General features: G+C 40.1%; 1 protein-coding gene and 2 long non-coding RNA genes across 3 annotated transcripts in view; all 3 read right to left on the bottom strand.

Annotated features, from left to right (window-relative positions):
* The window catches only part of LOC149985165 (uncharacterized), a 529,398-nt gene that overhangs the window by 362,191 nt on the left and 144,748 nt on the right, over positions 1–22,459 (bottom strand). The window lies entirely within an intron of this gene.
* Positions 1–22,459, bottom strand: part of LOC110492752 (metabotropic glutamate receptor 8) — a 212,935-nt gene that overhangs the window by 122,925 nt on the left and 67,551 nt on the right. The window lies entirely within an intron of this gene.
* LOC118941102 (uncharacterized) lies at positions 13,641–17,946 on the bottom strand. Its single transcript, XR_005037383.2, has 3 exons — positions 17,810–17,946; positions 16,817–16,899; positions 13,641–13,777 (listed from the first exon to the last, which is right to left on the bottom strand). It is a non-coding gene; the product is annotated as an uncharacterized LOC118941102 (long non-coding RNA).

Genomic DNA, 22,459 nt, shown 5'->3' with positions numbered 1-22,459 from the left:
ATTGCTGTGAATTAATATAATGAGGAATCATGTTTATTATGGCCTGTTTTAAAACTATACCTGATTACTATTTCAATAATGATTGTCAATAATCCTGAACATTAATTAAGTCACCTCTGTTTAAGAAAAAGTATTTTCCTAGTTAATACATTCACTGTCAGATTCATCAACCAGGTACTGCTATTCTCAATTATACCAAAAGGTGGCAACATGACCACCAATTACATTTTCCCTGAGATTGACTTTGTGTCTTGCTACTGACAATAGAGTGCTGATCTATCTCAATTACATATTTCACTTTATATGTCAATAACATTGAAATGGTGTGCTATTGCCTGAAAAATGTAATGTAAAGGCTTACAAAATGTAAAAGCAATCTTGCTACATGCAAGGTTCAAACTCGTGATGTACGTGTGCAAATTTGCTATGCACCAATATTACCTCTGCACTAATGTTCAGGCCACTCATATTATTGACACTTTTAAGAGGGAATGCTCTGCCTTCTCGCGCAAGTAGCCAAATCAAGCAGCCCTGCCACAAGCTTGTGCTGCCAGCAGTGAGCACTCTAGTCAAGTGAAGGACTTGTTGCTATCCGCAAGGGTTGCATGATGTAATCTCTTGGCGGACTGGAAGATTCACTCTCTTGAGTCGTTTCTACTTTCCTACTCCGAGGAAAATCTACAGCTAGACCCATTCATGTGGTTTGTAACTCAGTCAACCTGCGCAGGATACGCTCAATTCGATACCTACAAACAAACAAATGTCGACGCATATTGAATTACCCAGCAGACATTTAGAGTCAACGAAATTGTTCAAAATAAGGTTATTTCTTCGCAGTTTAAAGTGTCCATATCTTGAAAACCCCCAGGAACATGCGTTTTGATAAAGTTTCACACATTTTCTGAAAGAAAAAACTGTTAACCATGACCTGGAAACTTTTCACTTTTGATGGATAGGCGCCAGCCAATTTAAAGACTCTGGGTTACAATAATGTGTACCCAAGGGTAACAGTGAGATAGTGTATAAATGACCGCTAACTGTGTTAATGAGACGTTGCCTGAGGAAAGCCCATAAGTTGTAAGCATGTAGATCACATTGCTATCAACAGTGGACCTAGCATTGTGATTATACCACTTACAAAAATGTGTTTTTTTTTGCTTGTGGTAAATGTCCTGCAAATTTGCTACAAACTAAATAATGTTCAACAAAATGTTGCCAGAAGTTTGCCACTAGTGGTGAATCTGCATCAAATATGCAGCAAACCACTAGTGGCAAACAGTCGACCAGAAGCCGTTTCTGGTGAACACATGAGTTGCAAGACCAGTAACCGTTGATGACCAATCAGGGGGATTAGAAAAATATATTTGAAAATGGAAACCAAGCTATCTAGCTAGTTACCTACCAAAGTTAACTTCCTAATAAACTAAAATGTTATTAGCTAAGTGCCATGCTTTATGGGATAGAGTGAAACACATTGTGTTGATTGCAGTTTCAATCTGTTAACGCCACTGACTGGCTAGCGCTTAGCAAGCTAACATTAGCCATCACATTTAAAAAAACAAAATACAGGTTGAGGCCTTCCCTTGAAGGGAAGACAGAGAAATGTGTATACCAGATATGTCAAGTCTTCTTGCATGCATGGCTTTGGGATGTAAGTTACGCTATTTTCTATAAAAACAGCAAGGTTGAAGTCTACCAAAATGTGAGCAAGTGTCGACACGTGGCAACTTGCATGTCTTCTAGTTCTAGAGTGACTGACTGGAAAACAGCTAATGTTATTTCGACAGAAGGGTGTTTTGGCTGACTTAAAATTGTGAAAACGGTAAGTAACAAATGTTACAAATTATGAATTTGATTGTCATTCAGGTTAAATGGGTTGTCATATCATAATTAGGTAGCTAGTTAACGTTATCATAAGCATTCACTAATGACCGTAGCTGGCTAGCCATGTTCTGTGCTAATATCTCTGGCTGTGGTAATGTTAGCATCGCGACCATGCTCACAATGCTAACTTACTGAGGTGTTGTCGCAGAATATAGCTAAATGTACGTTTTTTTGTCGACGTTTGGCCAGCTCGCTAGCTAACTATGTCAATGTATTGTAATGAAACAGGCAGGGAGCAGGTCTCGAACCCTCAACCTTCTAGCCCGAGCCCGTATGGGAGTTGTAGCGATGAGACAAGATAGTAGCTACTACAACAATTGGATACCATGAAATTGGGGAGAAAAAAGGGGTAAAATTCAACAACAACAAAAAATACAAACACAAATGAATTATTAGACATTCAACATTGTATCTTGATTGTGTGTAGAAAAAAAGGGGGAGGTGGTAAAGAGGGCAAAAATATAATTAGGATTACACTGAAAATAACCCAAGGATTAGATAAAAAAATGTGCCAGCTGCTGGGTCAATCCCACAACCCAATGTGCTGGGTTTATGTCATAACCCAACACACTGGGTTGAGTTATGACATAAACTAAATAGTCCCATTTATCCAGCAGCTGGGTCAAACGCTCAACCCAAGGCGCTGCATTCGAAGCACTATCCCAATGCTCTGTTTGTCCAATATTGACCCAGCTGTGAGTTGTCAAAATGAACAAAATTTGCAATTTTTTAGTGTAAGAATAATTAATTTTGGAAAAATAATATAAATTGCCATATTAGGCTGAACTCAATTTCTACCTTTTTAAGATGCCAAAATAAAATGTTTTCATTGTTTCAGTATTTTCTGATTGTTTCAGTGCATGCATTCAACAAGTTTTGGATGAAGGATTTCTACAGATCTCCAAAGCTCTCTCAAAAAGGCAATAGTTCTGAACTGGGTTTGATTTCGTTTTGTTTTAATCATACACATTTTGTTAATTATTTTTTAAACTACTATTGGTTGAAATCTATTGCTCAGTTATCACTTGACTGATGTAAAAATGTATGTAGGTCCCCCTTTAAAGATCCTAAGGTCAACATCCCCATAGTGTTCACATCTCTTATGCAAATGTTGTAGCTACATTTATTAGGGAAATATACAGTCTTAGCTCTTTTCTTCATTACCATGCTGATGATTTTAATTTGTATTGCATTTATTAATATATGTTAAGACATTGAATACATGTTTAGTATATTTACTACATTTAGTATGGCAAAAGGTTTGCCACACCTGTTAGAGAGAAGTCTGTTTTTTTTCAGTAAGGGAGAACAATGGGCTGGGAATAGAACGTTCAGAAGGCGAGTTGGTGTCACGGTGCTCAATAGAACTAATACAAGCTGGCAGAGTGAAAAATGCCCTAAAGTAAAGCCTGTTTTTCCACAATTACTTAAAAACTATGGCAAGAATTTGGGACATAAGGTAATAGTATGAAACTGGACTCCATGGTAGATGCAATGTACACATTTTCATCAGAAAAAAAAACTTTTTTTTGTTAAAAATGTCATGTGTCCAGCCTACTACCGTAAGAACTAGCCACGGTCCGCTGTCAGACAGGACACAACTCAAAATGATGAGAAACCAAATTGCTAGCTATTGTTAACAGCACCTATAGCTCTGCTGTGCACTGACTACAGTGTGCAAACGCATGCTTGCTAGCATCACAAAAACTAACCAGTTTCTAACCTCCATAATACATTCCAGTATGCTCCTTCTCCTGTCTTAGACATTTTAATCCAAATGTGTGCTGATCAAAAGTGCCAAACTAACAACTCTGCCATGTGTTGTATATTTTCAACAACTCTGCTGTGCACAACTGTATGAAGCTACCCAGAATAAGGATTAACCCCCCCCCCCCATTGAAAGTGATTCAAACGGATACAAATAGTGGAATCATGCCATGTGACTTGTTTCAGGAAACGACAGCGCATTCGGAAAGTATTCAGACCCCTTGACTTTTTCCAGATTGTTACATTACAGCCATATTCTAAAATTGATTAAATAAAACATTTTCCTCATCAATCTACACACAATACCCCATAATGACGAAGCAAAAACAGGTTTTTAGAATTTTTGGGATGGGGAGCAGATGGGGACAGCTATTTTCAGGTCTCTCCAGAGGTGTTCGATCGGGCTCATGTCCGGGCTCTGGCTGGCCCACTCAAGGACATTCGAAGCCACTCCTGCTCCTGCTGTCTTGGCTATGTGCTTAGGGTCATTGTCCTGTTGGAAGGTAAACATGCATCCCAGTCTGAGGCCTTGAGCAGGTTTTCATCAAGAATCTCTCTGTACTTTACTCTGTTCATCTTTCCCTCAATTCTGACTAGTCTCCCAGTCCCTGCGGCTGAAAAACTTCCCCAGAGGCAAGGCCCTTCTCCCCCATTGCTGTGTTTGGAATTGCAGCTACCTCTCGGAACAGTCTTCGTGGTTTCAAACTTCTTCCATTTAAGAATGATAGAGGCCACTGTGTTCTTGGGGAACTTCATTCCTGCAGAAATATTTTGGTACCCTTCCCCAGATCTGTTCCTCGAAACAATCGAAATTGAGCTCATGTGCATCCGGTTTCCATTGATCATCCTTGACATGTTTTTTCAACTTGATTGGAGTCCACTTGTGGTAAATTCAATTGATTGGACATGATTTGGGAAGACACACACGTCTATATCAGTTGACAGTGCAAGAGCACCGAGACAGTATGGTTTCAAGGCACAGATCTGGGGAAGGGTACCAAAACATTATTTATTTGGACTATATAATGCTAAACAAGGTCGGGATGTTATATAAATTCAACGAAAGACAATTAAAATCAGTTGAAATCGCACTGTGGATGTAATAGACTTCAGAACTGCATTGGGGACATACTTACAGTGCCTTGCGAAAGTATTCGGCCCCCTTGAACTTTGCGACCTTTTGCCACATTTCAGGCTTCAAACATAAAGATATAAAACTGTATTTTTTTGTGAAGAATCAACAACAAGTGGGACACAATCATGAAGTGGAACGACATTTATTGGATATTTCAAACTTTTTTAACAAATCAAAAACTGAAAAATTGGGCGTGCAAAATTATTCAGCCCCTTTACTTTCAGTGCAGCAAACTCTTTCCAGAAGTTCAGTGAGGATCTCTGAATGATCCAATGTTGACCTAAATGACTAATGATGATAAATACAATCCACCTGTGTGTAATCAAGTCTCCGTATAAATGCACCTGCACTGTGATAGTCTCAGAGGTCCGTTAAAAGCGCAGAGAGCATCATGAAGAACAAGGAACACACCAGGCAGGTCCGAGATACTGTTGTGAAGAAGTTTAAAGCCGGATTTGGATACAAAAAGATTTCCCAAGCTTTAAACATCCCAAGAGCACTGTGCAAGCGATAATATTGAAATGGAAGGAGTATCAGACCACTGCAAATCTACCAAGACCTGGCCGTCCCTCTAAACTTTCAGCTCATACAAGGAGAAGAGAGGCCCATGATCACTCTGGATGAACTGCAAAGATCTACAGCTGAGGTGGGAGACTCTGTCCATAGGACAACAATCAGTCGTATATTGCACAAATCTGGCCTTTATGGAAGAGTGGCAAAAAGAAAGCCATTTCTTAAAGATATCCATAAAAAGTGTAGTTTAAAGTTTGCCACAAGCCACCTGGGAGACACACCAAACATGTGGAAGAAGGTGCTCTGGTCAGATGAAACCAAAATTGAACTTTTTGGCAACAATGCAAAACGTTATGTTTGGCGTAAAAGCAACACAGCTCATCACCCTGAACACACCATCCACCCTGTCAAACATGGTGGTGGCAGCATCATGGTTTGGGCCTGCTTTTCTTCAGCAGGGACAGGGAAGATGTTTAAAATTGATGGGAAGATGGATGGAGCCAAATACAGGACCATTCTGGAAGAAAACCTGATGGAGTCTGCAAAAGACCTGAGACTGGGACGGAGATTTGTCTTCCAACAAGACAATGATCCAAAACATAAAGCAAAATCTACAATGGAATAAAAAAAATAAACATATCCATAACACAAAAATAACACATAACACAAAAATAAACATATCCAGGTGTTAGAATGGCCAAGTCAAAGTCCAGACCTGAATCCAATCGAGAATCTGTGGAAAGAACTGAAAACTGCTGTTCACAAATGCTCTCCATCCAACCTCACTGAGCTCGAGCTGTTTTGCAAGGAGGAATGGGAAAAAAATTCAGTCTCTCGATGTGCAAAACTGATAGACATACCCCAAGCGACTTACAGCTGTAATCGCAGCAAAAGGTGGCGCTACAAAGTATTAACTTAAGGGGGCTGAATAATTTTGCACGCCCAATTTTTCAGTTTTTGATTTGTTAAAAAAGTTTGAAATATCCAATAAATGTCATTCCACTTCATGATTGTGTCCCACTTGTTGTTGATTCTTCACAAAAAAATACAGTTTTATATCTTTATGTTTGAAGCCTGAAATGTGGCAAAAGGTCGCAAAGTTCAAGGGGGCCGAATACTTTCGCAAGGCACTGTATATACTGTACTCGATACCATCTACTGCATCTTGCCTATGCCGTTCTGTACCATCACTCATTCATATATCTTTATGTACATATTCTTTATCCCTTTACACTTGTGTGTATAAGGTAGTAGTTTTGGAATTGTTAGGTTAGATTACTCGTTGGTTATTACTGCATTGTCGGAACTGGAAGCACAAGCATTTCGCTACTCTCGCATTAACATCTGCTAACCATGTGTATGTGACAAATACATTTGATTTGATATCACAAATAATTGAACACACACAATTCTTAAACTCTGAGAAGGGTAATAGGAGGTGATCTGCACATTAAACTGACATTCTTATTGCTATATTCCACGCATTACTGTGTGTTTTGATCCTCTTTCTCTCTCGCACACGCACACACACTTGCTGTCTCGGCTATGAAAAGCCAACTGGCATTTACTCCCAAGGTGCTTACCGGTTGCACCCTCTATAACCACTGTTTATATTATTGACCCTGCTGGTCATCTATGAATGTTTGAACAACTTGAAAAATGATCTAGGCGTTATGGCCATGTACTCTTATCTCCAACCAATTCGGATTTAAGTTTAACTTTGTATGACTGGCACCTTCAGTGAGAGGTCTAACGCTTTAATATTTAATCATTTCTGCCTTCCGAATTCATATTCATTATATAAATAAGCCCATGTGCACCTTGATATTGGGGGTGCGCCATGCGGCCATGCCTAATGGGGAAAGGGGGTGCTAACATGCGGCCGTGCCTAACGGGGAAAGAGTGTTTTTCGACATGCAGCCGTGCCTAACTGGGAATGGGGAGATGAAGCCTGTTGGTCGCAACCCAGGCAACATGGAGATGTGGGGATCCGAGCTTAGACGAGAGCCGAATCCACCCTCCCGGCCTAGAACCCCACGGCGAGGGAAGGGAGAAGCGGAGGACGTGGGCCTCCTACCCTACCTAGTCCTCAGAAAGTCGTAGATACTCTCTCTGTGTACCCATGCTTCATTGGTCTGTTTCGCTTGATGGCTACTACCTGCAACCGTTTTCTTGTAGTGTATTTTATTTCCTGTTTTACTATCGTCCTGGGTTTGTAGATCGAGTCAATCCTTCATCAGATGAACCACAACATGTCGGCTAAAGTGATTTAATTCATGAATGCATTTTAAAGTTTTTAATATTGTGAGTGCAAAATTCCTCAAGAAAATTAACATTAGTTACACCAAATGGTAGGCTAATCACACAATTGTACAAAATAGTAAGAGAATTGGTGAAGAAAGTTAACCCTCTACATACACATTTCTTTACCGGAATCTCTAAATAAAAATACTGGCAGATCCATAAAATGTTTGTACAGTAGTAGTAGATCTAATAACTTTTTGAGAATTCTAAATGAATATCTAATGGGCTTTTATACAATTATAATGCAGGGTTAATAAAATAAAAACTTTTTTAAAACATACCGTTGAAGTCGGAAGTTTACATACACCTCAGCCAAATACATTTAAACTCAGTTTTTCACAATTCCTGACATTTAATCCTAGTAAAAATTCTGTCTTAGGTCAGTTAAGATCACCACTTCATCTTAAGAATGTGAAATGTCAGAATAATAATAGAGAGAATTATTTATTTCAGTTTTTACTTCTTTCATCATATTCCCAGTGGGTCAGAAGTTTACATACACTCAATTAGTATTTGGTAGCATTGCTTTTAAATAGTTTTAGGTAGCCTTCCACAATAAGGTGGGTGAATTTTGGCCCATTCCTCCTGGCAGAGCTGGTGTAACTGAGTCAGGTTGTAGGCCTCCTTGCTCGCACACGCTTTCATACCGCTCAGGAAGGAGACGCTTTGTGTCCTAGAGATGAACGTGTTTTGGTGCGAAATGTGCAAATCAATCCCAGCACAACAGCAAAGGACCTTGTGAAGATGCTGGTGGAAACAGGTACAAAAGTATCTACAGTGGGGCAAAAAAGTATTTAGTCAGCCACCAATTGTGCAAGTTCTCCCACTTAAAAAGATGAGAGAGGCCTGTCATTTTCATCATAGGTACACTTCAACTATGACAGACAAAATGAGAAAAAAAAATCCAGAAAATCACATTGTAGGATTTTTAATGAATTCATTTGCAAATTATGGTGGAAAATAACTATTTGGTCACCTACAAACAAGCAAGATTTCTGGCTCTCACAGACCTGTAACTTCTTCTTTAAGAGGCTCCTCTGTCCTCCACTCGTTACCTGTATTAATGGCACCTGTTTGAACTTGTTATCAGTATAAAAGACACCTGTCAGAACATTAGCCATGTGTTCTCTTGTTTTGTACTGTTCTGTAGTTTCTAACCCAATGATTTGTCTGACAAACAAAGAACTTTGTGTCCTGCAGGCCGATGCATGGATCAAAGCTAGCAAGACTTTCAATGACACCATCTTCACAGAAGAATCAACCGTGGCCCTTGAGCAATTTGCACAAAATTGCTACAGAAAAAAAGGAAGATAAAGCAAGCCGAGACCCAAGCATCCCCTCAAACTCCATGTGTTGGGGCAATTTCTCACCAGGGACCAGGCCCATTTTTGATGGTAATTTAGCAATTTATAAAGCAAAAAGTACATAAAATGTTTTAGCCTACACCCCATGGACTGCTATGTGTTCCACAATAATTCAATGTTGCCTTCTTTTTCAGATATCATGGATCGAGATTTCTTTGAGGAAGAAATCATCAAGAGACATGCTGGACCCTATGTCAGAGAGGTGTTTCTGGGTACACATCGTTTCTTTCAATGTAGGATTATAGCAATATTTTGCTATGTTTAGGCCTATTTACATATATATTTCTCATATTGTGGCTAAATGTGTTTTTTTTCTTCTTCTCCAAATGCAGACAATGACCCTAAACACACTGCCGCCTGGGTTTGCATTGCAAATGAGGACATAAACTGGGTCAAGACACCAGCAGAGTAAGTAGACCTTTATGTAGATTAAAGGCCTACAGTAAATCTACAAATATTTGTATAATCTCTACATGTAGGTCTCCTGATATAAACCCAATCCAACTTGTTTGGCATCAACTGAAAACATTCATCTGTAACTCTACCAAGCTTACAAGCAAAGATGAACTGGTGAAGGCCATCAAGATGTTTTTGCTAGAGAAATTGACGATACAACAATGCAACAAATACATTGATCATCTCAGCAAGGTTTTTACCTGTGGTCGTGGAGCTTGGGGGAAGTGCAACTAAAATGTAGTTTAAATAAACATCTGCATTTTGAATATCTTTTTTCTCGTTATTATATTAATGAAAGCATAAAGATGTTGATGAGGAACTGTTAGTGACAAATTGGGGGATTTTCACAACTACAATAGCTGGGCTATGAAGAGTTGCGTGTCAATTCATAAACCATGTGCCATGGAATCCCTTCCCAACTATTTTGCAATCTATATGGCTCTCCAACATTTTTGCGGTTGCATGAGGTCTTGAGTTAGAAATGTAACACTTTAGAGTACTTAAGCATCGAACACATGGCATATTGAAGGATTTTTACACCTACAGTAGCCGGGCTATTATCTTGCTAATAGAAAACATTGTTTGCAAGATGGACTACAGTACACCAAGTGTTTGAAAACCTGTTTTCAAAATGACTCCAGCTGTCCATCTCTACTGTAAATAAAAAAAACAGCATCTTGTTTACATGTCAAAAATAATTGATCTCCCTTTCCAATACTTTTAGAGTTTGGATTTACAAATGTGCGCTTTTCATGTAATTTTTCGTTAAATCCAGTTTGGAATTAAGTACAACTTTTGTATGACTGACGCCTTCAGTGAGAGGTCTAATGCTTTCATATTGAATTATTTCTGCCCTCCGAATTCATACAGTATCTAAGGGGCATTTTTCGTTAGGGCTAATCTACTCTGTGAGAATATCCAATAATAATCACTTTGTAAATAAGGATGCAGTATGAAAGGAAAATGACATGCGCAAGAGACGGTGGTAATATTTTTTCTTTTAGAGACTATAATGCATGGCATCCAGGTCATTTTCGTTTCTCTTAGAATAAATACCTTAGTGTAACAACAGTTTTAGTAAGTAATATGTTACAGTTCAGTTACAGCTTGTTCTGACCAAGTATGCGCACAGGACAGAGGAATAGCAATTCTTACACTATTGTCCTAAATTCAATCACCTTCTTCATCCTCATCATTCAGTTAATTGAAATTCAATTTTGAAGTCGTGCACAATTATCAGTTTCTATTTAGCTTATATCACCCATTCAATGTCAGGTAGAGAAACATTTAGCACCTTGAGAGCCAAAAGTATAATCAGTGCTCTAACTCCCCCTTGCGGTGGTCTGGAGCAATGAAGCAGTGACACAGGGTAACGTATTCAACTACAAATGACCTCTTAGGAACCACTGTATCCCTAACTGCCATTGGTAATAGATCAAATCAAACTTTGTCACATGCGCCGAATACAACCGTGAAATGCTTACTTACAAGCCTTTAACCAACAATACAGTTCAAGAAAATATTTACAAAATAAACTAAAGCAAAAAATAAAAACACAATAAAATAGCAATAACGAGGCTATATACAAGGGGGTACTGGTACCAAGTCAATGTGTGGGGCTTCAGTTTTAGTCAAGGTAATTTTTACATGTAGGTAGGGGTGGCAGTGTAGCCCAGTGGTTAGAGTGTTGGACTAGTAACCGAAAGGTTGCAAGTTCAAATCCCTGAACTGACAAAGTACAAATCTGTCGTTCTGCCCCTGAACAGGCAGTTAACCCACTGTTCCTAGGCCGTCATTGAAAATAAGAATTTGTTCTTAACTGACTTGCCTAGTTAAATAAAGGTAAAAAAAATATTAAAAAAGTGACAATGCATAGATAAACAGCGAGTAGCAGCAGTGTAAAAACAAATGGGGGAGTGTCAATGCAAATAGTCCGGTTGGCCATTTGATTAATTGTTCAGCAGTCTTACAGTATGGCTTGGGGGTAGAAGATGTTAAGGAACCTTTTGGTCCTAGACTTGACGCGTGGTAGCAGAGAGTCTATGACTTGGGTAACTGGAGTCTTTGACCATTTTTGGGGCTTTTCTCTGACACTGCCTAGTATGTAGGTCCTGGATGGAAGGAAGCTTGGTCCCAGTGACGTACTGGGCTGTACGCACTACCCTCTGTAGAGCCTCACGGTCAGATGCCGAGCAGTTGCCATACCAGGCGTTGTTGCAACCGGTCAGGATGCTCTCGGTGGTGCAGCTGTATAACTTTTTGAGGATCTGGGGACCCATGCCAAATCATTTCAGTCTCCTAAGGGGGAAAAGGTGTTGTCGTGCCCTGTCCACGACTGTCTTGGTGTGTTTGGACATATCCTAACTGCCATTGGTAATAGGACAGTAACTGTGGATGTGTAAACAGAAACATGTATGAAGCTACTGTAGCACACGGAGACTTGAAAGATGATTTGATTAAGTCCAGACTGACAAACAGGCTTGGTACAAATGTCTCTGAATTTTACTGGACACAACTTTTACTTGTATTATTTTTTTATTTTTATTTAATTGAACATGGGGAGGGAGGAACCCTGTGTTTTCTTCACCAGGACCAGGGAACTCCTGTTGTATATGGGACACCACACAGGAAGAGGGTATGACCACTCTGACGTTTCCAAGGTAGCCACATTACCACCAAACAAAATGCAGATAGTCACAGTATCTGTATCGGCTGGGAATGAGAGTTACACATTGTCATATTAGCATAACACTGCTTCTATGGTATTATGGAAAGTGTTGATTATTCTACATGGACGTGTTTCTACATTTTGAAAGTTATCAAAACACTTAGTTTACAATATCTACATAGATTCAGCAATTGCATTCTTCGCATATTACTCCGTAAGCTACTGATCGATTCAAAGCTTCCTCCGGCGTCTCACCATACATCTGCCTATATTTATTGAACTCAACCTGCAAGAGGTTTGTTTGTTGGGATTGAGTTGGGGGAAACTGCTGCTGTTTGAGAAGGTTTGAATCCTAAGCAACCTGCATACACATTGTTTGAAGTACAATAGACTGACATAGCTACTGTAGCAGGTCAAAGCTGTGTGCTGGAAAACCTTGGTAGTTTCTGTCAACAGACCTTTGTGAAAGACAATGTAACCTAATGTAGCCTATCAATTTTATTGTATCTATACGAGCGGTGATTTAGCTACATTGGTTATCAAGATGTTATGTATTGATTGTGAAAGTGTAATACTTGAGCCTTCTGCATGAAAATCATTGACAGTTAGGTCTATAGCTACAAAATACCATGTTGGCCTACTGAACACATTCCTAACTAATTTCTTTCTATAGGATTCCAGTTTTGAATAGGCACAGTCTTCATCTGCCGTGAAAAGAATTGGAGAGGAAGACCTCTCTAGTTGGGGCTGGCCAAGCAGAAGGTTAGTGAAAATCTTTCACCTGTGGTTCTGTTACCCATTTCACAACATTCAAATCATACTACATAATATTTAACTGCATTCTGTAATTTCCTGTTGCTTTGTTCTTATTATCAATACAGACTAAATGGAATGTGCTGTCCTTTGAGGAAAGGGAAGAGGTACTAGTGCAGGTGTTTGTCCAGTCACCTAATTTTTGGCATCATGTAATTGAGGAAAGCTATCCAGGAACTCCAGATATCCCAGACTGAGGAGTGCACCTGCCTGAATTGCCGGGAGACCAATTAGCCACTGACCTTGAGAGGAAGTGCTGCTGTCAGGGCCAGGACGGATGAGGATGAAAGGAGGCGTTGTCACAACAAAGTCAAATGTTCAAATCAAATTTTATTTGTCACATGCTCTGAATACAACAGGTGTAGAGAAATGCTTACTTATAAGCCCTTAACCAAAAATGCAGTTAAGAAAAATAAGTGTTAAGTAAAAAATAATTGGCTATTTTGACTGATGGTAGATGCAGATTACCCACTTGCCGTCGGATCCTTACAGGGCACCCCGACCTACATCCCCGATATCTCTGTCTCTTTCTCATGCGAATGACAGGGATTTGGGCCTTGTCGGGTGTCTGAAGTAAATCCTTTGCATCTGACTCGTTTCCCACACAAACTTCCCTTATTTCACATGATTTATATGTTTGGTTGTAGGCCCCTCTCTTTCAACAACATTTCTGAGTACTCTATCGGTTCACAGTTCCCGTGAGCCACAAAGACGGACAATAATAAGGAAAGCTCAGGTCCTTCCTCGCGCAAAGGTTTGCTAACTGCATCCTGTGTTGCGTGGCGACTCCTCAAAGTTGTAGCAGCTCGGTCATTGTTGGTGACACTTCAGGGAGTCTTCTTACGTAGATTCCTTATGTAGAGTCTCCTATAGCTGAAAGAGAATAATATTTGGTGAGTATTTTGACTAAGAATTTCATTGTTAGCCGTGCAGAACTCTAATGTTGACAACCATTAAATATAACAGCGACAACATTTAATATGTTGTAATGAGATCTAATAATGGACATTTTTTCATTTGACATCATACAAGTATTTGACTTGCATTTTGTTGCCCTCCATGTTCTCCAAGGCTGGATGATAGTTACAAGGGTTATATTAAATTGCTGTGGAGACCTAGATGGACAACAATTCAAACATGCTCCATCCATTCCAATCCGGAATACAGTTTTACCATTTGGCAACTATGAAAGAATTGCCTTTCACGAATACAGTGGGGCAAAAAGGTAGTTAGTCAGCCACCAATTGTGCAAGAGTTCCCACTTAAAAAGATGAGAGGCATGTCATTTTCATCATAGGTACACTTCAACTATGACAGACAGACAAAATGAGAAAAAAAATCCAGAAAATCACATTGTAGGATTTTTAATGAATTTATTAGCAAATTATGGTGGAAAATAACTATTTGGTCACCTACAAACAAGCACGATTTCTGGCTCTCACAGACCTATAACTTCTTCCTCTGTCCTCCACTCGTTACCTGTATTAATGGCACCTGTTTGAACTTGTTATCAGTATAAAAGACACCAGTCCACAACCTCAAACAGTCACACTCAAAACTCCACTATGGCCAAGACCAAAGAGCTGTCAAAGGACACCAGAAACAAAATTGTAGACCTGCACCAGGCTGGGAAGACTGAATCTGCAATAGGTAAGCAACTTGGTTTGAAGAAATCAACTGTGGGAGCAATTTTTAGGAAATGGAAGACATACAAGACCACTGATAATCTCCCTCGATCTGGGGCTCCACGCAAGATCTCACCCCGTGGGGTCAAAATGATCACAAGAACGGTGAGCAAAAATCCCAGTATCACACGGGGGGACCTAGTGAATGACATGCAGAGAGCTGGGACCAAAGTAACAAAGCCTACCATCAGTAACACACTACGCCGCCAGGGACTCAAATCCTGCAGTGCCAGACGTGTCCCACTGCTTAAGCCTGTACATGTCCAGGCCTGTCTGAAGTTTGCTAGAGAGCATTTGGATGATCCAGAAGAAGATTGGGAGAATGTCATATGGTCAGATGAAACCAAAATATAACTTTTTGGTAAAAACTCAACTCGTCATGTTTGGAGGACAAAGAATGCTGAGTTGCATCCAAAGAACACCATACCTACTGTGAAGCATGGGGGTGGAAACATCATGCTTTGGGGCTGTTTTTCTGCAAAGGGACCAGGACGACTGATCCGTGTAAAGGAAAGAATGAATGGGGCCATGTATCGTGAGATTTTGAGTGAAAACCTCCTTCCATCAGCAAGGGCATTGAAGATGAAACGTGGCTGGGTCTTTCAGCATGACAATGATCCCAAACACACCGCCCGGGCAACGAAGGAGTGGCTTCGTAAGAAGCATTTCAAGGTCCTGGAGTGGCCTAGCCATAGAAAATCTTTGGTGGGAGTTGAAAGTCCGTGTTGCCCAGCAACAGCCCCAAAACATCACTGCTCTAGAGGAGATCTGCATGGAGGAATGGGCCAAAATACCAGCAACAGTGTGTGAAAACCTTTGTCATTGCCAACAAAGGGTATATAACAAAGTATTGAGAAACTTTTGTTATTGACCAAATACTTATTTTCCACCATCATTTGCAAATAAATTCATAAAAAATCCTACAATGTGATTTTCTGGATTTTTTTTCTCATTTCGTCTGTCATAGTTGAAGTGTACCTATGATAAATTACAGGCCTCTCATCTTTTTAAGTGGGAGAACTTGCACAATTGGTGGCTGACTAAACTTTTTTTGCCCCACTGTATCAGTCATAGATTTCCAGGCTAAATACATCATCACACTCACTTAAAAAAATGGGTACAAACATATTTTGTGTATAATATAACTTTGGCAAAAAGCCCTTTTATCTACTTCCCCAAAGTCCGATGAGATTGTGGATACAATTTTAATGTGTCTGTGTCCAGTATGAAGGAAGTTAGAGGTAGTTTCGCAAGCCAATATTAACTAGCGTTTGCGCATTGCTAGTAGATACCCATAGACTTCCAGTCATTGCGCACATTTTTGTCACTACAAAGAACAAATGGCTTTGCCACTGTGGTGGTACTATATAAAGGCAAACTGCCTGATTTTGTACCTGTAGAGAAAGCTACTATCTGAGATATGAAATGGGTTACAATTATGTACCGATAACTAAAAGAAGAACCTTACAGGGTACCATCCCAGTGACAAGCAGTGATGTTAAGTTTGATACTGGAGTTCCGAGGCATGCGTCAAAATCACAAAGGACTGTACTCCGAAGCAGTGTGCCAGTGCCTGTATCACTATATCAAAAGCAGGTGATCAATGACGTCCAAAGCTTTGTTTCGTCGAACAACCACCTGATTGATTTAGTATTGGTTTAAAATAAAAAAAGGCTATGATGCACATGTGCTACAGAGTGTGGGACCTCATCTATAATAATTTGACAATTCTTCTTCAGACCAGCAGGTGCCACTAGTGTACACTGTGTTAATTAAAACGTTTAAGTAATTAACCTATTTTGACACAATTTGTCTGGAAAACATCAATGCTTCATTAAGCTTTGTTTCCCCATCACTAGCGAGAAGCGGCTGTACCCCTTTAGGAACAAATCTAAACCTTTATTTCTGAGTGTTGTTAATGTCCAGTCATTCAATATAACGTTATGTTACGGTTTTATTCTTATTGATCTAAGACTGTCTACATCTTGGCCAGATAGCTCAAGTGGGGAAAAACATAGTAATATATCTGTGTAGTAGGCTAATCGATTGGGATATTATGTCATCAATACTCAAAGTAAATCCTGGGTAGTTAATTTTCCTAAACGGCTTGTGTACATAAATGCCTAGCATTAGGAGATGTCTATTTTACTATTAGGTAAATTCTTGGCCAGCTAGGGGAAATAAAATGATGGAACCGACTGTTGTCCTTGGTAACGTTTGTGCTTACCGATCTGATCCTTCACAAACATCCCAACTGCCTCGTGTTTTGCGTGGCTACATTTCCACAAATATGTAGAAGTTGTAGAAGCACTGAAAAATAAGCGATATATTATTCAAAGATATTTTCTAGCTAGAGCTTTGTCGTCAAATAATACCATGGCTATTCTGTGGCAGAAGTGTGAAGTAGTTAGCTAATCCGATGTGACTTTTAGACCACATAAACACATACATACACTCGGTGGCCAGTTTATTAGGTACACCTAGTATCTAGTACCGGGTTGGACACCCCTTTGCCTCGAGAACAGCCTGAAATTCTTTGGGGTATGTAAACGTGGCTCAATTGGTATCAAGGGACCTAAGGTATGACAGGAAAACATTCCCCACACCACCTCCACCAGCCTGTACTGTTGACACAAGGCAGGATCGGGTCATGGACTCATGCTGCATACGCCAAATCCTGACTCTGACATTACATTATTTGCCTATTTGTGGCCTGCCTGTTTGTTAGCTTGCACGATTCTTGCCATTTTCTTTCGATCTCTCATCAACAAGCTGTTTTTGCCCACAGGACGCTGACTGGATGTTCTTTGTTTGTTGCACCATTCTCTGTAAACCCTAGACACTGTCGTGTGTGAAAATCCCAGGAAGATGGCTGTTTCAGAGCATCTGGCACTGACGATCATACCACCCTCAGTCGCTTAGGTCACTCATTTTTTCCCCATTCTAACAGTCTATTGAAATCTCACTGCATAACTTGATGCCTGTCTTCCTGCTTTATATAGCAAGCCACGACCACGTGACTCACTGTCTGTAGGAGCTAACCATTTTCGTGAACAGGGTAGTGTACCCAATAAACTGGCCAGTAAGTGTATATAGTCATAGCATGTTACAAATAACTGCAGGAGGCAACATTTTACATTCAGATTAAACAAATTTATGGCGCAGTCAAGTCAGCTCAATGCAGCTATATATCTAGCAAGATATATTAGCTATGTCTTACCTTTTTCAGCAGAAAAAAAGGCAAAATCTTGGTCAGTTTTGAATCCCTAAGCTAGCTAACACAAATCGGAGGTTGGCCCAAGCTTCATAGTTCCCTGTTTCTTTGGTTTTGTTGTAGAAGCTGCTGGTATCTGGCATAACTGTAATAGCTAAAGTGAAGATGTCTCTTGTCCCAGTCGTATCGATTAGAACTCAGTCAGCCCCTCAGCTCATGGTGGAAACTCGTCATTCATTACACGTGGCACTAAATCTGGTGGGAAATTCCAACCCGTCATGGAAAATGAATACAGCTGTTTGCAGGCAGGCTGGCTGGAGGCGCAATATTGTCACGGATGAATCGCATTGGATGACCACTAGCGACTGGTTAGATCTTTTGGACATACAAAAAATACAACAAGTTAAACATTAACGTCATGAGGTTGGAATAATACTGTGAAATTGTGAAAATTATGATAAGGCCCTTTTTAGAGTTTGAGCTGTTTGAAAAGGCTGCCTGAAATTTCAGCCTGTTTTGGTGGGATGCAGTTTTGATTGCGCTAAAAACGGCTTTATTGAACCTTTAAAAGTGGTTTCGGCAGAAATGTATTTTATTATTTATAAAATGAAATACCTCAAATACCTTGAACTGCTAATATCATGGTCCCCGAAGGAACATTGTGGTTCTTTAGAGAGTTTAGGCAATTGCTAATTTGCTAATTACTGACTATCCTTCATATAAAAGCAAACAGTAACTGCAGTAATGTAATTGTTGGGTTTGGGGGAACAAAATCTTAATGCTAACCTACAGACTCATTAACACTCCTGCTATGTTCCGGTCGAATTGGACCAATTTTATTTATTTGACCTTTATTTAATTAGGCACATCAGTTAAGAACAAATTGTTATTGACAATGATGGCCTAGGAAAGAGCGGGATTTTTACCTTGTCAGCTCGGGGATTCAATCTAGCAACCTTTCGGTTACTGGTACAACGCTCTAACCCCTAGGCTACCTGCCGCCCCACAAGTTTTCTCTCTGAAAAACGTAGTTAATTTAATCTGATTGTCATAAGGTTCTTTGTCCACATCTGAACACACAAAATACATTCTGATGATTTTCATTACATTTGATGTTTTATTTAACTTTTGTACACCTGTGGTGTTCCCGGTCAGAAATGACTGGTCATTAGAAATGAATGGGTGAGACTACAATTAGAGTATAAATTGAGTACAGGCACATGCCAAATCATCAGCATGTGTGTTTGAGCGTGCGCGCACACACTAACCCACCTCACTCTCCTTGGCTGCCATGAAAACCTCCACAGGAACCTTTCCCCAATAGAATCTTTTCATCCACCGGAACCACACCTGTTGGCATTCTCACAAACAATCACAACATTGTTTCAATAATATGTAACTTTTTTCGCAGCTCTAGTATATAAAGCTTTTTTGAGGCCTTGCTCACAATTCATTCTGTGGCAGCACAATGACCAAACAATATACCGTATGTGAGGCTCTTGATCATATCTTTGAGGAGGATAGAGTCCTTGTTAAAAATTTGACACAAAGTAGTATGTGATAAATAGCCCGATATGTTTCATCTGAGTATTTGCTATAGTCAAAATAATCAATTCATTATGCTTTTTTTTTAAACTCAAAAACAAGTTGTATGAGCTCAGGTCAATGAGGCCTACAGGCCATAAATAGCAAATAGAAGTTCAAAACTTAAGTTGATAAAAAGATCTAACACAACATTAGGTGATAATATATGTATTATTATGGATTTATAATCAGCTATAATAGTGTGGTCATTATGAGGATGATGACGATCTCACTTGAACTATCCTATCAGATTTCAGAGGTCTAAGGCCAAGTCACTCTGCCCTCTGAAAACCCGGTACAGCGCTTACACAGATGGTAAATTAAAAATCATTTTGGTGATGTATTGAATTTAGATAAAGCACGGTGTCTCCCTAGTGCCATTCTCAATGCAATGTTATGCCCCCTATTACCTTAAGGGAAGTAATGTAGCAGGATTTATGTGAGCCTCTGTTCCACCCTAAAATTTGTGGTGTGCTCAATGGCTCACTAAACTCTGGCCTCTTCTTAGCGGAAAATTTATATGGCAGCACATTTGGAAAAATGTATCCCTCTATGCTCTCAATCACTTTCCAATTATCATTGTAGTGGTCTGTGCTACTACCTGGGTGGAGAGTGAAAAAACTGCTTGCACTCGATGTAACATACAGGGAGAGATAAAACACTGGAATAGAGGGAGAGGGGATGTCAAGGTATCTGTGAGCTGGAGCTCATTTGTGAGTGAGATTAAAAATACAAATGTTTGAAAGATTGCTTGTGACCATAATTGCAAGCAAAACACCGGGGCGTACATACTTCGGATACTGGTGTTGCGGTCAAAGGGTCTAAAGGCCTGTCTGCTAACAACCAATCAATATTGGATCACAGCATAATGTATTGTATACGATTAGCCTTATCAGGAGCAAGATCGTTTCAAGGTCCTTGTCTTATGCAACCTGTGCAAGCACAAGCCACTGTCCTTGTTTGTACACAGTAACTGACAGATATTGGGCTCTTGTTGTTTGAACCTTGCCTGGGTTACAGTCTGTGTTACCAGTATCCTCATGTTTGAAGTGATTCCGTTTTTCTCAAGAGTCAGCTGGGTGCTGGGGTTAGCATACAAACAAGACATGGATACAGGTGCCGTTAGAGAAAGAGAGAGGTCTGTTTTTCACCAGAATGGTGACACCCAGGATCAAACAAAATGGGAGCCAGGCCAAAATGTTCTGGGATTGCGCTTGTTACGGTCACTGGATTGACACTACAACTTGTTAAAGAAGAGACGTAGAGATGTAGTGATGCGTAGATGTAAAACACTGCGCTCGTTTAAATATCAAAGGAGGAGCTGTGATCTATTGACTGGGTTGTACGATGGTCCACTGAGTGCCAGATTGTTATGAAAGTTCAGCTAGATGGACACCTGTGGCATTTCACTGGCATTTACCATTTCTCCCTTGAGGGAGCAGAAACACATTCACTTGTGTCATGAAGCAGAACTACTTCTCTCCATATTGCCTCAATTAGAACGGGGAATGAGACTCACTCGCCGGACAATTTGAGGTTGGATCTGTTATAGTGACATGGTGGGTAATACTGCTGGATATTGACAGGCCTCTTACAGAGTTTGCCTCCGTCACACACAGTGTAATTGGAGCATATCAGACTGCTGCACAGTTTGCTGATTCTGGATCAGTGGAATCAGTGGGTCTCTCACTCACACTGAGACACTTAGGGGTATGGGTGGTCACTTACACAGACAACCTCTTCTGCAGCTTGAAAATCTTTGCTGTTCATTTTCCTTGTTGTAGTCACACAGCTCACACAGAGATATACTCTCACATGTATAGCCACTCACACACAGCGAACACTTACAAGACAAGATATCATTAAAAGTTGACACATAGACTCTCAGGCACACTTGCTCTTGTACACACACTGTACAGCACAATCACCCACGGAAGCACCCCCCCCCCCCCCCCCCCCCCCCCCCCTCCGATCACTCACACAATTATCACACAGTGGGATGACAGGAAGCAGGTCCTCAGCTGATCTAATTTAGTTTATTTGGATACCCAATATCTGTTGCATATCCCGCAGCTATTCTTCCTGGGGTCCACAAACATAACAAAAAAACATAAAAGCACAACATAATACACTACAGAAGAAACATTATAGAATTGAATAGAACATAATCAATTACATATACTACATACTGTACAAATCCAAGTACGCCCGGGTGAACCAGGGCCCAAGGGGTTGGCCAATCAACCACAGAGGTGTCAGGACACATGAGTACATTGGGATGAGTAGAAAGTAAAATTGTCTGAGGAATGGAACAAGAAGAAAAACGCTGTCACCAATCACTGTGTGTGACAACAGTGCTTGTGTGTCTGTGTGTGTGTGTGAGTGGGTAGACCCTGGAGATATTATGGAGCTAAAAACATGGAGCATATGGAAGATGTCAGTCAAAGTATGAAACCAACTGTAATAGTACAATAACATGAGTAAAGGGAGGAATACCAAACTTTAGGAACACCTTCCTAGTATTGAGTTGCAACCGTTTTGCCCTAAGAGCAACCTCATCTTGTCGGGGCATGGACTCTACAAGATGTCAAATGCATTCCACAGGGAGGCTGGCCATGTTAACTCTAATGCTTCCCACAATTGTGTCAAGTTGGCTGGATGTCCTTTGGGTGGTTGACCATTCTTGATATACACAGGAAACTGTTGAGCATGAAAAATCCAGCAGTGTTGCAGTTCTTGACACAAACCGATGTGCCTGGCACCTACTACAATATTCCGTTCAAAGGCACTTAAATATTTTGTCTTGCCCATTCACCCACACATACACAATACATTTCTCAATTGTCTCGAGGCCTAAAAATCCTTATTTAACCTGTCTCCTCCCCTTCATCTACACTGATTTAAGTGACATCAATAAGGGATCATAGCTTGCACCTGGATTCACCTGATCAGTTTATGTCATGGAAAGAGTAGGTCAAATCAAATCAAACTTTATTTGTCACATGTGCTGAATACAACAAGTGTAGACCTTACCGTGAAATGCTTACTTACAAGCCCTTAACCAACAGTGCA

Source organism: Oncorhynchus mykiss, chromosome 2 (genome assembly GCF_057628025.1).
Source record: "Oncorhynchus mykiss isolate SJ-2025 chromosome 2, ASM5762802v1, whole genome shotgun sequence".
Taxonomy (NCBI): Eukaryota; Metazoa; Chordata; class Actinopteri; order Salmoniformes; family Salmonidae; genus Oncorhynchus; species Oncorhynchus mykiss.
Note: the sequence above shows the minus strand (reverse complement) of the source record. Positions and strands in the feature narration are given on the sequence as shown.